Genomic DNA, 14,694 nt, shown 5'->3' on the forward strand with positions numbered 1-14,694 from the left:
CTTTAGGGGAGACTTTTGCACAAGAAATCTGTGGATAAAAGCTTTTCAATAAGAGTGCATGGATTTATGAAGACCCATCTAATTTACCATGTATTAGTGCATTGCAGTAGGGACTGGCAGCCAGTAGCCTTGCTAATATTCCTTGGCATTAACCAGGGGTCTGCTCTTACAGAAATCAGAAACAAGATAATATGCTCCTCCAGGAAATAAACCCATCTCTGTTCACTCACCATCCCAAAGCCCCTTAAGGAATCTCAATATTGTATGCTCTCTGTCTCAATGTATTTACAGCCTGACTTTGACTGGTTATATGGCAGTGTGGATGGCCAGGGCACAATAACCGGTGATGCCAGAACACAGTGAAATGTGTATATATAGGAGGCCACATTAATTGGGGCCTAGGTGCAGTCTCTAGTTATGAAAGTATTATTTAGTAGCTCTTTGATATGCGGCCAGAAAATGCATCAGGACATTTAGAGATAGCCAGAAAGCCTTCTAATCATTATGATGAACAGATGATTACAGGAGAGGGATACAGAATGTAACAGAGAGAGTGAGAGACAGGGAGGGAGATAGGGAGAGACAGAGAGAGGCAAAGTCAAAGGAACACAGGCCAAGACAGAATGACACAGTGAATTGGGTGGGGTGCACTCACATTAACACGCTATGACTTTCGTAAAATGCATGGCACAGAGCCACATTTTCAAAAAGTGCACGTGATAGTGTTCTTTTCCTCTGAATAAGAGAGAACATTGTGTCTGGAATACTGAGGGATTGCCCTCTCTTTGAGCTCATCTTTCTGTTTCTGTGAGAATGGTTCACTGACTTCCAATAATACAAAAAAAAACCTTGGCAAACCGATAGAAAAGAGCGAAAAGGCCTTCTCCCTGTCACTTTCTATGGCAATTCTCTTCAGTCCACATTGACCTCAACAAGATAGAACACACACAGACGCACACAAAAGAATCAGGGGAATGGAGAAAGCTAAGCAATACAGATAAAGCAGAATTATTGTTGTAATGCATTTCTTTTACTTTAAATGTAAAAAGGCATGAGTGCCTTTGGTCAGGATGGTGAATGGAAGTAAGGAGAGAGTGTTATTGCATGAAAATGTCTGAAATATAATACCTGGAGAATTAGTCTGAGTAGGAAAACATAGCTAAAGGCAGCATGTTTTTTTCACAATTCTTATCTTTAGTCACAGCACATTAGCGTGCTGAAGAGGAAAGCTCAGCAATTTCAGCTCCTTTTATGAAAACAATCATCTATGTATCTTCTATCAGACAGGCATACATATCTTTTGTTCTTATAGCATATAGCGCAAGCAATAGCACAAGCACCTGGGGAAGGGAAGGGATTGGAAGAGAAGAGAAGAGCGACAATTGGGCTGGTAGTGTACAGCAGAAAAGAAAAACCGTGAGAGGAGTAGGATGAGAAAAACACCCAAGGAAAGAACAAACTGAGAGGTATAATAATAGGAGATGGTGGGCAGAAGAGTTACAGATTTGCACGGCCAGGGTGTGGAGGTATGAAAGGAAAACATGCTATACACAAAACCCAGTTGGGTGAGGGCACGCTGTAATCGATTTTGAACACGGCTTCTGAGTTTAGCCAATCACACAGACTCTCATAGGCTGCTCGAAGTTAGAGCACTTACACACTGTCTGCCAGTATAGAGGGAGAGAGAGAGAGAGAGAGAGAGAGAGAGAGAAAATGGCTAAGATCTGAAGAAAATGCACTGAAGCTGAAAAAATAATGAAAGGGAGGAAGACAATGCAGTGAGAGATACAAAAAAGGGATGGCGAGACAGAAGAAGATTGGTCTTGAGCAGACTGTGAGCTTCCTATTGTGAAGGATTGACCTTAAGAGAGTGGCGTTTATGACATTGGTTTGCTCGCTTTCACTCACTTTCTCACAAAAACACAGCATGATGATCTTGATAAACATAACAATATCGTGTTTCTCTTACAAGAAGAAAAAAAATCCCATTTAACACTCCAACAAACAAAACAGTAGATTACATATGTAATTGTGGTTACCATATTCTTCAATAATTAATAATAACTATAATAATGTTGCAAATTTTACCCTGTTGCCTGTTTGTGTTTGGCCATTTGGCAAGTGTTTCAAGCATTGTGGTTTTGGTGATGGGCAACGTTTAGGCCCTCAGGTCCTCAAACAAAAAAAATGAAAATTGTCTAAAGATCCAATAACTCTTCAGGCTACTTTAATTAAACTTCAATTATTTTTCATTTAAGGACAAGTGATTTTTTATTTTGATGGAATTGATGTGAAGAACATTAGTTAGATACAGCTCTCGGGCATTGAGCTTTAATTCTGCTCGAATAAATCAGGCTTTTGTTTTAATCCCTTAAACAAACAAGTTCATTTGTAATGCAAGCAGCCATAATTATTACATATACGTATGTAGCAACCCATAATCATTTAATATAGATGTAGTACAAAATAAGCGTACTCCAATTATATGTGTTTAGAAATCTACCACTATGAAATAATTAACATGTGAAGGATTTAATAAAAACAAATTTCTCGCATGACCAAACTGAATGAAATTCTTAGAACATGTGTGATATATTGTGGTCAAACATGAATAATTCTCTGCTTTGTTCACTTGCCTCATTAATTTAATTTTTTTTTTAAGCTTACTAAAATAAATCGCAAAGGTTGAGCAATGATTGGATGAATAGAAGAGAGCAAACAAGAGAGAGTAAGAGAGATCCTATTAGTTCTGCTTGGCAGACTTCCCCTGTTCAGAAAAACTGTCTCAATTATGAACTGGCAATAAAAGATAGGATTGCCAGATTGAACCGGCTTGCTTCTCTCCATATGCACATGGTTTGCCTCCAAGAGGTGATTGATGAAGGAGGAAGGAGGAGCACAGGGGAGTACAGACAGAAACTGCTCAGCAGGTGCTGGCTGAGATAGAGGATGGCAAAACAGAGGAATGCCATTTTACAATGCAGGGGATAACAAGGAAGGAGTGATGATTATACACATTATCAGGTAACTTTAACTGCAGGTAATCATATTGAAAGAGGACCCTGATATGTCTTTTCATTCAATTATATATACCTATCTGTGCAGCATCACTTTCTGCTGCCTATATTTGAAGCCCAGTGCTATAACATAGAGTCAAATACATGGTGTCAATAAACTACAGGAAACAGTGTCCTGCTAGTTAATTAGTCAAATTTTACTAGTCACCATATGATGTTTGCCTATTTAAACTGTCTGTGTTTAACTTTGTGGATATAGATGATGAATATCTGAGATCAGAGCACAGGATCAGCCATGATACAGCATCCCTGGAGCAGAGAGAGTTAAGGGCCTTACTCAAGGGCTCAACAGTGGCAGCTTGGCAGTGCTGGAGCTTGAACATCTGACTTTCTGATCAGTAACCCAAAGCCTAAACCACTGAGCCACCATGTTTTCTCTGTTGTTGACCCTTGTCTGTTTGTTACCATGGTGGTCCCACACTATTTATTACCACTGTGTTGCTTCCTCACAGTTCCAGGAAGCCTGTATGTCCATGTATGTTTAAGCTGGGTTCTCCAAAATATGCCGGTAGAGGGACTGGCCACTCTGAATTGCCCTCAAGTACTAATTAGCTTGTGTGTGAAGCCCTGGCAATCACTGAATTAAACTCTCTGTATTTTCTTTTGTGTTTTGCTAAATATTTCATGTGTATTTACTGCATTACCAAACCATGTTTTCCTAGTCTTCTTTTTTCCATAAATCCTAGTCTTTAGTTTGATTAGGTTTTTAATCCTAATCTGGTTGTCTGCTTTTTTCCCCCCTCGGACTGATGAGCAGGCCAACCTAGGAAGCCTTCTTTGCCCACAGACTGAGTAACTCACCGACTGATCTCTGTTGTTGAAACTCGCCTGCAGAGGAGTCAATTGGGACATTTGTACACTAGGAAGCAGCATACACCTAAAATGTGAATTGATTCACGCTTTTTCTTTCTGTGGCTGTATATCAAATGGCATTCTGCTGGACATATTGTGCACTACACAGTTTCTTTAACTTCATTATGTTATACCTTACGTAGTGAGAATGTAAAGTGAATATGAAGCAATTTCGGAAACTTTTTTGACAGTGTTTGTAAATTGCCTAACTCTGGACTATTATTCTCTCAAAAAAATAGAGCCACAAAGTGATCCCAATCCTGCTGTATGTCAACTAAAGTAAAACTAGGATCAGAGGATCAGTACCAAGAATGCTTATGAATATCCCTCCCACCCCGAGAGCATGGCCGATCTTGCTCCCCTGGCTCCCAGCCATGGAAGGCTCTGGCACTGTCTGAATTCTATGGCATTGTCGAACTCGCAATCTCCTGATGATAGGGGTGAACACTTTTCTGTTGCACCACTACAGAGCAATATAAAATATAAAGTTAATTTTATCAATTTTACAGTCATTATTGATAAACATGAATGAATTGATAAGTGGTCCCAGCTGTAAATACAAAGCAATCCTTTGCAGAACTGGAAAAGTATAGAAATTTAGACAACATTTTGGACAAAGTATCAATATTTGGTATCAACACTTTCTACTTTCTAAGGTCATATTTATAAAGACCTATGAATTTATATTAATTTCGTTATCTTGCATTATTAAGGTATTATACACATTGTCAGAATTATTTATATAAATGCATTACACTTCATAGTTATCTTTATTATGGATTATGAGTTGTTAACATGGTGCAAGATAAACACTGTTCATAACATCATTAATACCAAAGAAACTCAACCCACCTTTGTATAGTGTACTAGAAGATCTTGTTTGATTTTTTTTCTTTGTCCCCAGATTACATTGAGGTCCACATCTGTCAGCAAGGAACAGGAATCTGAGGCTACAGTGGGCACAGGCTCACCCAAACTGGACAGACTGAAAACAGACCAGGTGATTTTTTTTCCAGTCATTATACATATAGCCTTCATAGAAAGTGTTATCCAATATTTTTCCACAATGCATATCATATTCATTTTTTCCCATTCTTATGATACCATTAAAGTCTGTCTGTGGTAGTAAAAGTATAGGTTCAGTAATATTTGAATGTATAGTTGTCATGTCAAGGCCGAATTCGGCGTCTAACTCCATTTCCCAGAATGCACCTCAGACTACAAACAGGGCCACCATATAAGCATGCTCACAACACTAAGACTTTATGAAGTATTCGTTCAGCTCTGTTCATCATCTGATGTACCAAGCCTTCGTTTCATGTTTGCTATTTCTAGGTTTGATCCTTTTTTGTTTCTACGTTTAAAGATTATCATCTGATCCTCTGAATACCTGTTTGTACATTGCCTGACCCACTTGCCCCTGACTTTGGATTCTGTGTTTAAGATTGTGTTTTGGATTTGTTTGCATGTGCCAGTCTTTATTTTAAATAAAAGAATTCACCACAACTGTCGCCGTCTCTACCGCCTGACAATATTTTAAGTACTTACAATTAAAATGTAACTCTTGAATGAATATGACAGCTCTAGTGCATACAAAATACAGTAATCACTTTAGCTAATTGTAGTAGGCTACTTTTTTGTTTATATTGCTCATGTTTAGTTTCTCTTTTTGAATTTGTTTGTAACACATGATTTATTGTAAATTTAAAGATGATGTTAAGCTGATTCTCTTTTCAATTATCATAATCCATGAGCATGTTATTTGAGCTTTCATGTGAACTTTGTGAAAAGGTTCTGACCATAAGATTAGTTGGTTTTCTATCTGTTTCTGTAATACCTGACTACGTATAATGGCAAATTGTGATATTCTGAATCTGACATGAAGATAAGCATCTTTAACTCTCCTCTTCTTTTCCATAATTAGATTAGAGCAAAGTGTTCACTAAATTGTATTTCACTCTTTTTGTAACAAACATTACAGCTTTCTACTTGAGATAACTCTAGTTCAGATATTAATTGTCTTAGATATTTTGCATTTCTTTAACCATGTTGAAAAGTCACTGTCTTTTCACTACCTAACGCTATACTAGGTCAATCTTTCATCTAAAAAAAGAATAGCAAACTACACATTTAACTGTCTCTTCTTATCCAACTGTGTTGGTAGAGAGCCATAATTCAGCAGAGCAGCGATCAAGGCTCGACACAGGAATGAAGATCAACAGTGACGCTCATGTGAAGGTAAAGTAAGTGTGCGTGCGTGTGTGTGTGTGGCATAGTACTAGTGTCACTGAACTGTGAAGGGGAGATAGCCTCAGGGCCGGTCCCCGATGGAGACCTTTCAAATCCCATCATGTCATTTCAGTTCCTTGTCCCCCCTCCTACTATCAAGGCAGATAATGCGTTTGGGTAAAGGTTACAACGCACCCTGACATTTCTGCTGAAACAACTATGAGATTCTTAATATCCCTGCTTGTAAATGTGTGTTTCAGGGGTTGCATTTGTATGAGTGTGAAATTTTTTTTCTCTGGGTGAGCTGAATTTTCAGGGCTATAGGTTTATAACGAGAAAGCTAAATCTCTGAAAATGGAATCAAGGAAAAATGATAAGTCTGTAGAGAATCCAGTACTTGAATAAGAGGATGAAAAAATATGTGCTGAGGAATTTGCAAATGAAAAGTGTGAAGTTGTCTAATCTCTTCTGTGTGACTGTGTGTGTGTGTGAGTGAGAGAGAGAGAGAGAGAGAGCAAGGATGTTTTTATATCTTGGTGGCGACCAAATGTCCCCACAAGGATCGGAATATCTGACAGTTTTGACCTAGTGGGGACATTTGGATTTTTTTGGACATTTGACCTAGTGGGGATATTTGTTGTTGTTTTTTTTTTAAATTAAAAGAATTGAAAGGTGTAGGTATAGCATTAATTAGCTGCCTTTATAATGTCACACCACATGTATAGTAAGACAAACGTGTGTGTGTGTGTGTGTGTGTGTGTGTGTCAGAGTGAAGGTGGGTTTTGAACTACAGATCTCATTATCTAAGTGCATATCTCAACTGCCATGACAGATCATTTTCAGTAACAAAATTCCCAGTGTGCAAATGACTACATATATTCCAGAAAATACACAAGACTAGACAAGCATAGCTTTGCCCAACAGTGAATTCAACCAGTGGGGATTGTTTTTCACAGACTGAAATCTATTAGCTAGAATGCATGATAAAATGCTACCTACTGCTACTGCTGAGAAATACCACCAACTGCCTGGTAAGCTTGCAAGCTATTCTACTAATAATGCAAGGCAATGTCTTTTTGTGAGAAATGATAAAGAAAATCATCATATATATTTTTAGGTAAACTAAAAATTGAAGATAATCAATTACATCAAATTAGATCCATCTATAGAACGTACAATATATGATTAAATGATTTGTTGGAGCCAAAGTAAACAAAAATCAAAGTACAGTATTTAATTGATCTTTTGCACAGTATGTCAAAATCCTATATTCAGTTGTATGCTAAAGTTTGGGCACCCCAGGCCAAATTACATATTTTGTTGATTTTTGAAGTGCCTTTGCCTTTCTGGCCAGCAATGAACAGATCTATCTGAAAGTTTTCTTGGTCTTCCAGGTGTTGCTTTCTACAGATCTGTTAAGCCATTTCTTAATGACATTTCAGACAGTGGAAATTGTGAGCTGGCAGTGCTTTGGTATCTTTTTTATAGACTTTCCTTGCTTTGTAGGCATCATTTAGCTTCATTTTTAGATCCTCAGTCAGCTGCTTGAATGAGCCCATGATTGCTGAATGTTAGCATTTAAAGATAAACATGAATGTTTAAAGAGTTTAATATGCTCTGGATTTGTTGTTGCTTATGCTTAAAGCCTAACAAGTTAATAAAGTTCTGAGATGTTACAACTGGGAGGGTGTACAAACTTTTGCACATGCCACAATTAGTATTATTTTGTCTATTTTTAAGTTCATCAAAAATAAAGTGTTAAAATGGTAAGAAAAACACTTTCACTTCAAAAATGAATAAAAAAATTTAACTATCCATCCATCCATCCATCCATCCTCTCTCTCTCTCCCTCTCTCTCTCTCTCTCTCTCTCTCTCTCTCTATATATATATATATATATATATATATATATATATATATATATATATATATATATATATATATATATATATATATATATAAATATATAATGTTTCATTTATATTTTGTTCTTGCCAATACTGTATTTGCAGCTGTCCTGTGAGTTTCGCATAATCCTATGTCTCAGCTATGTGTTTCTAGTTGAGCATTGTAGCATTGTGACGCTGCTAATTTCTGACACTGACAGAACTTTTTTGTCAGCTGTCCTTGTTTGCAAAGGCACTAAATTGGCTATGTGCACACAAATCATATAAATTTGGCTTAATACAGTATGTGACGTGATAAGGCACAGGACAAACAACAACAACAAAAAAAAAACAATATAACAGATACGAATAAATAAAATAAAGGGTAATATAAAATACAAAATACAATATAATTGGGCACAGGTTGATATAACCATTTCTGATATAAATGGTCTCTAAAACACAAATGCTTACTCCACTGTTAAATTGTGCATGTTCATTTCAGGAGTGGGGAATCAGTCATATAGTTACAGACATTGACTATTCTGACTCAGCCTGTTCAGTGGAGAGAAAAAAACTCTTCAAATATTGAAGCCTCTGGTCAGAAGCCTACCTCACACTCAAATTGGCCAGCACGTGGCTGTTCAGTAATCATGTCACACAAGGTTGATTGGCCACTTTCAGCACCCTCTCTTTCATGCCGACAAATGATAATTTATTAGAAAAGAAGGCATTTTCACATGCTTCTCTGGCATGTGCAATCAGCACGCACCCACATCTAAGTGACCGATGTGTCACTCCTATTCAGCCTAGAGCCCCAGGGGGCAGTAAAGCTACTTTTGCCAATAACTGATACGTCTCTCCCCACTATGCAATTTATTTGCCAGATTAGAACAAAGAGAAAAATATTTATGCCACAAAAGGAACATTGAAGAAACAGTGCAAAATGGAAATTCTGAACTGGATCTATGGGGACATTCTCATGGCACATGGCACTGAAACAGAATACCAGTAATTCTGCTATTGCATAGGTAGGTATCTGTTGGCAATGACTAATGTGGGCGTGTGTCTATGTTCCTGCAACGTTTTCTAACAAGTTTAGTTGATTCTATCTCCAAAAATATTTTGGTTACATTTTCGCAAAACAAACTAGTAGACTAATTTAAACCACTTCGACACTGACCAGGCAGTTACTAAGAATTAATGAATGAACGCTCTAAATATATCACTGTGACAGCGTCAGTCGCACTCGCATTAATAAATGTGGTCTCTCTTTGTCCCACAAGTTTCATATCAGACTGCTCACTCACACTCACAAGCTTCACAACTGACCACTTGTCCACATGAAAGTAAAAACCTACTCCCAACTTTACCTCTTATTTGTATCTGTGTTTGTATCTGTTTACATATTATCTGTTCATTCCAAATAATGTATTCATCTTCAGTTACATTTGTATTTGTATATTTAGTCTATATGTACAGTGGATATAAAAAGTCCACACACCCCTGTTTAAATGGCAGGTTTTTGTGAAATGACACTTAGATAAATCATGTCAGATCTTTTCCCACCTTTAATGTGAAACTGCAAAGTATACAAATAAAGTGAAAAGCAATCAGAAACTTTTTTTAGGGAAAAAAGGGAAAATAAAAAACTTACAATAACCTAGTTGCATAAACTAATACTTTGTTGAAGCAACTTTTGATTTTATTACACGACTCAGTCTTTTTGAGTAAGAGTCTATCATTGAGGCAGATCTTGCAAAACATTCCAGATGTGTCAAACTGTGAGGGCATCTCCTGTGCACAGCCCGCTTCTGGTCACCCCACAGATATTTAGTTGGATTCAGGTCTGGGCTCTGGCTAGGTCATTCAAAAACATTGATCACCATGACCACCATGCTTCACCGTGGGTATGGTGTTTTATCATAACTTTTGAAATTAATTTAATTATTATATCTTTTGGAATTGGTCTCATCAGAGCATAACACATTTTGCCATATGGTTTGGGGTGATTTAGTTGGGCTTGGATGTTTTTTGGTGAGAAACGGTTTCCGTCTAGCCACCCTACCCCATAGCCCAGACATGTGAAGAATACGAGATAAATTGTCACATGCAGAGAGTAATTAGTACCTGTCAGATATTCCTGCAGCTTCTTTAATGTTGCTGTAGGTCTCTTGGTGGCCTCCCTGGTAAGTTTTTGTCTTGTCTTTTTATAAATTTTGGAAGGACATCCTGTTCTTGGTAAGGTCAGTGTAGTGCTCCATTTCTCTATTTGTTGATGATGGCCTTCACAGTGTTCCATTATACATCTAATGTTTTGGAAATTCTTTTATACCCCTCTCCTGATCAATTCCTTTAAACAAGTGAGATACCATGCAAGCGTTGTACGCTTTTTGTGGACCATAGCTTCAGCAGTCAGATGAAACCAAGAAGACGTGAAGAAAATTCTACAGAAACAGACGATCCTTATTTGGGGTTAATCAGAATAAGTTCATTGATAACAGCTGTATGATAATTACTTTTGTACATGAGATTGAATGTGATTGGTTCACATATTTTTTCTATTTTTCCCTAAAGTGTTTCTGATTGGGTTTCACTTAATTTTTATATGTTGTATTTTCACACTGAGGGTGGAAAAAGTTCTGACATGATTTATCTTGGTTTCATTTTTTACATCACATAAACCTGCCATTTTAACAGGCGTGTGTAGACTTTTTCCATTGTCTATGGCAACAGATAATTGTTCACTTTGGCATACCTCTGATCATTGTAAAATTGTGTTTACCCAGGTATGTATATGCAACCCTGATAACTTTAGAACAATGATGTTATGTGCTTTACCAACTGACCATACAAGAACAGACACCTTTTCAGAGCAATTGATTGGGTGTTACTGAAAGGATGAGTCCCTTTGTGACACATTGATTGGCCTGCATTGAGTGAAGAGGCCTTCTGATGGTGATTGATTGGTCAAAGTAATTTTCCTCCTGGATGAGCAAGAGTCAAAACACTTCTTTTGTGAGGAACCTTCCTGAATGGGTATGTGTGTGGCCATCTTGTTCTAAGTCTAAACAGAGTTTCGAGGTGGGGGACAGAACAGGACTGAGATGTGCATACAGGAATAAGGTATGTGGCATTCTGTCAGTTCAGTTCAGATCAAAACGCTGTTGTTGTTCTTTCGGCTGCTCCTTCAGCTGATCATTGGTCCACATGTAGGATTAGGCACAGGTTTTAGACCGGATGCCCTTCCTGACGCAACCCTCCCATTTTATCCAGGCTTGGGACTGGCACTGAGAGTACACTCCCAGTGGCTGGGTTGCATCAAAAACTTTGTAAATACAGTAAATCCTGTAAACCAGTAACAGCCCACTCATACATACACTCATACACTCAAAAAGTGCATTAAATATTGAGAGGATCATTTGTTCTCTTTAAATAACCAAAAAAATAAATCATCACACAATGAATAATATTGATGTGAATAAACTAAATGCCCACTCTCTAAACCTAAAATAGCTCTGGGTATCCAAAAGCAGTGACTCTTCAGGCCTGGTTTATACTTCTGCAAGCCTGTATCCTTGAGCACTTCATGCACAACTCTAAACAAAATTGAGTTCCTATGGTTTACATTACTTACAGTGAGTCTTTGCTGGAAGGCCATTAGACGAAAGATGAAAATAAAGAGCAGGAACCTGTAGCCTGATTAAATGGCCCATTATAATGACAGCTACAGCCAGTTTTGAGCCTTTATATTTGCATATGCCACAATGTTATTATTGTAATTTTCTGTAAATAAATCATATCACTATGTGTGACACAAACATGAAACAGAAAAAGAAATCTCATTGCTCATTCCAAATTAATTCATAGACATCTGGATGCAAGAGTTTTATCATAGAGGACACCAGTTTTAACTCATACTCTTCCAGCGAGAAGAAGGGATAGATGGCATTTGGTGCCTAATATGCCAGAGTGCTGTAGTCATCTGCTCCTTTCTGGCTGTATTGTATTTTGGCAGCTTTAATGGATTTCTGTAAATAACCTGGATTTCACATACAGGTCACAGTACACTGAAAGCAAATCTGATGTCCATCTTCTCAGATGTTGCTTTTTATCCAAGGCTTCTGGTTGAAGTGAGTGCAGCCAGACTGGGAGGGAACACAGCCATCTGAAAAAAAAACTACCATGCTCCATAAGGGAGTCAGCCTATTTATGTATTCAAAACCTTTGAGAGGGATTTAAAGATGGACAAGTGCATAGTTTTAACGCAGTGTTGGAGCTCTTACTTGTGCTCCATATTCCAACACTGAATTTTCCTCTCCACTGGTGTGGAGCCTTGGGCTCTTTGAGTTTCTGTATGTTTTTAGAAAGTGTATTTCATCAGTTTCTGTTGCAAGCTATTATGCATAAGGTTTTTGATGGACTACACTTTGTTGATGAACACTAGAAACACTTGCTAAATGGAAGGATGCTCTCTTTCAAACACATTCAGTTGCCCTATAAGCAGCATAAGCAGCAGGTTGAAAAGATGCAATGGATGGCTTTACATGTCTCTGTGAAATTGTTAGCTTTTACCCTTCCTCGTTCGTACCTATGATAAAGAATACAGAGTTGTTTCCACAGCTCCATTTGTGAGTTGATTTGGCAGTGAAGCTCATCCACTTTGAATCAGGATGTTAGCTGGTTAGGTCCTGGATGGAATTTGGCAGTGATAACGTTGCAGATGCTGCTGTCCAAACGGTGCAGAGAGAAATCTCTCTGTTAGTGCTGTCCAGAGTTAGATACCAGCCTGTTCTCAGTGAAACAGAACATGAAGCATTCCCACAGGTTCCTTTGTGAGTTGATTGTTCAGTGAAGCTCATCCAGTTTATTTCAAAGACCTGGATGTTTGCCAGCAGAATGCTAGGCAAGTGTGAGTCAGGTAGGATGCTGTCACTGTATGACTGATGTGTTGCTGTGTCTCTCTGTTTATAGCCAGGCTTTTCAGTATCTGATATTGTTTCTTGAGTTTGTTGAGGTCCTTGTGGGAATCCCTGCCACTAATGACATAATGAATTGCATTATTATTTAATAATTAGCTTAGCTCATATATGTCTAGTGAATGTCTGAGGAGCATGTAGGTGATACAAAAGCATGACAACATTGTTATTATTTTTATTTTTCCTATAATCCATAAGAACAAGGATCTGTCTGTCTGTCTGTCTGTCTGGATGAGGCAAACAGTCAGACATGATGGTCTTTATGCAGCATCTATCAGGTGCAGGGAAATGAATGAAAATTGCAGAGGTAGCTAGGTAAGGTAAAAGTGCATGTTTTCAGATAGCTGATAAACTCGAACATATTGAAAATATTTGAGCAAAATACCTACTAAAATGATCAAAATGAGCTAGATATTATCATATCATGATATCATGGACTGCATCTGAAACAATCCCATATGATTTAAAGTAAGAGATGGGGTGGCAAGGTTTGTCAAATGAAACAGCTGCCACATACAGTGGATATAAAAAGTCTACACACCCTTGTTAAAATTTCAGGTTTTTGTGATATAATAAATGAAACCAAGATAAATCATGTCAGATTTTCCCCCTTTAATGTGATATAGATATTGTATAAAAATGTACAATAACCTGGTTGTACAAGTGTTGTACATAATGGGGCATGAATTAATCAATCACATGGGGCATATATTAATCAGTCATATTCATACTCAAGTTCAAAAGATCCAACAACAGGATGCCATTACCAAGAACAGGATGTCCCACCAAACTAGACCAAAACATCTAAGCCTGCCTAAATCACCCCAGACCATTTGCCAAAATGTGTTATGATCTGATGACCCCAAGGTAGAACTTTCTGGGCATAATTCCAAAAGATATGTTCAGCGTAAATATCTTCATTTCATTTCTTTGCAATTTTAACAGGGGTGTGTATTTTGATCAGCACCTTGTCAACACCTTGAACTCTTTGTCATGTACCTCAAACCATTCTTGAACAATTTTTGCACATTATCCTGCTGAAAGAGGTCACTGTTTTTAGAGAATACCATTGCCATGAAGGGGTGTACTTGGTCTGCAACAATGTTTAGGTAGGTGGTACATGTCATAGTAACATCCACATGAATGCCAGGACCCAAGTAGAACATTGCCCAGAGCATCACACTGCCTCTGCTGGCTTGTCTTCTTCCCATAGTGCATCTTGGTGCCATCTCTTCCCCAGATAAGCGACACACAAGAAGCCATGTGATTCTTCAGACCAGGCCACCTTCTTCCATTGCTCCATGGTCCAGTTCTGATGCTCACGTGCCCATTGTAGGTGCTTTCAGCGGTGGACAGGGGTCAGCATGGGCACTCTGACCATTCTGCAGCTACGCAGCTCCATGCACAGCAAGCTGTGATGTGCTGTGTGTTCTGTCACCTTTCTATCATAGCCAGCATTAACTTTTTCAGCAATTTGTGCTATAGTAGCTCTTCTGTTTGTGAGCAAGTTTTAACCCATTATAGCAATATATTAATTGTAAACTGTGTTTGGATTACATATTTCAATCCTCTTTTACTCAAATACCCTAAGGATTTTTAGCAAAAACATTTGTTTAGGAGCATAGTTTAGGAGCAATAATAATTAATAACCTGAGATATCAAAGAGAAACCT

The sequence above is a fragment of the Pangasianodon hypophthalmus genome, chromosome 2, assembly GCF_027358585.1.
Source record: "Pangasianodon hypophthalmus isolate fPanHyp1 chromosome 2, fPanHyp1.pri, whole genome shotgun sequence".
Taxonomy (NCBI): domain Eukaryota; kingdom Metazoa; phylum Chordata; class Actinopteri; order Siluriformes; family Pangasiidae; genus Pangasianodon; species Pangasianodon hypophthalmus.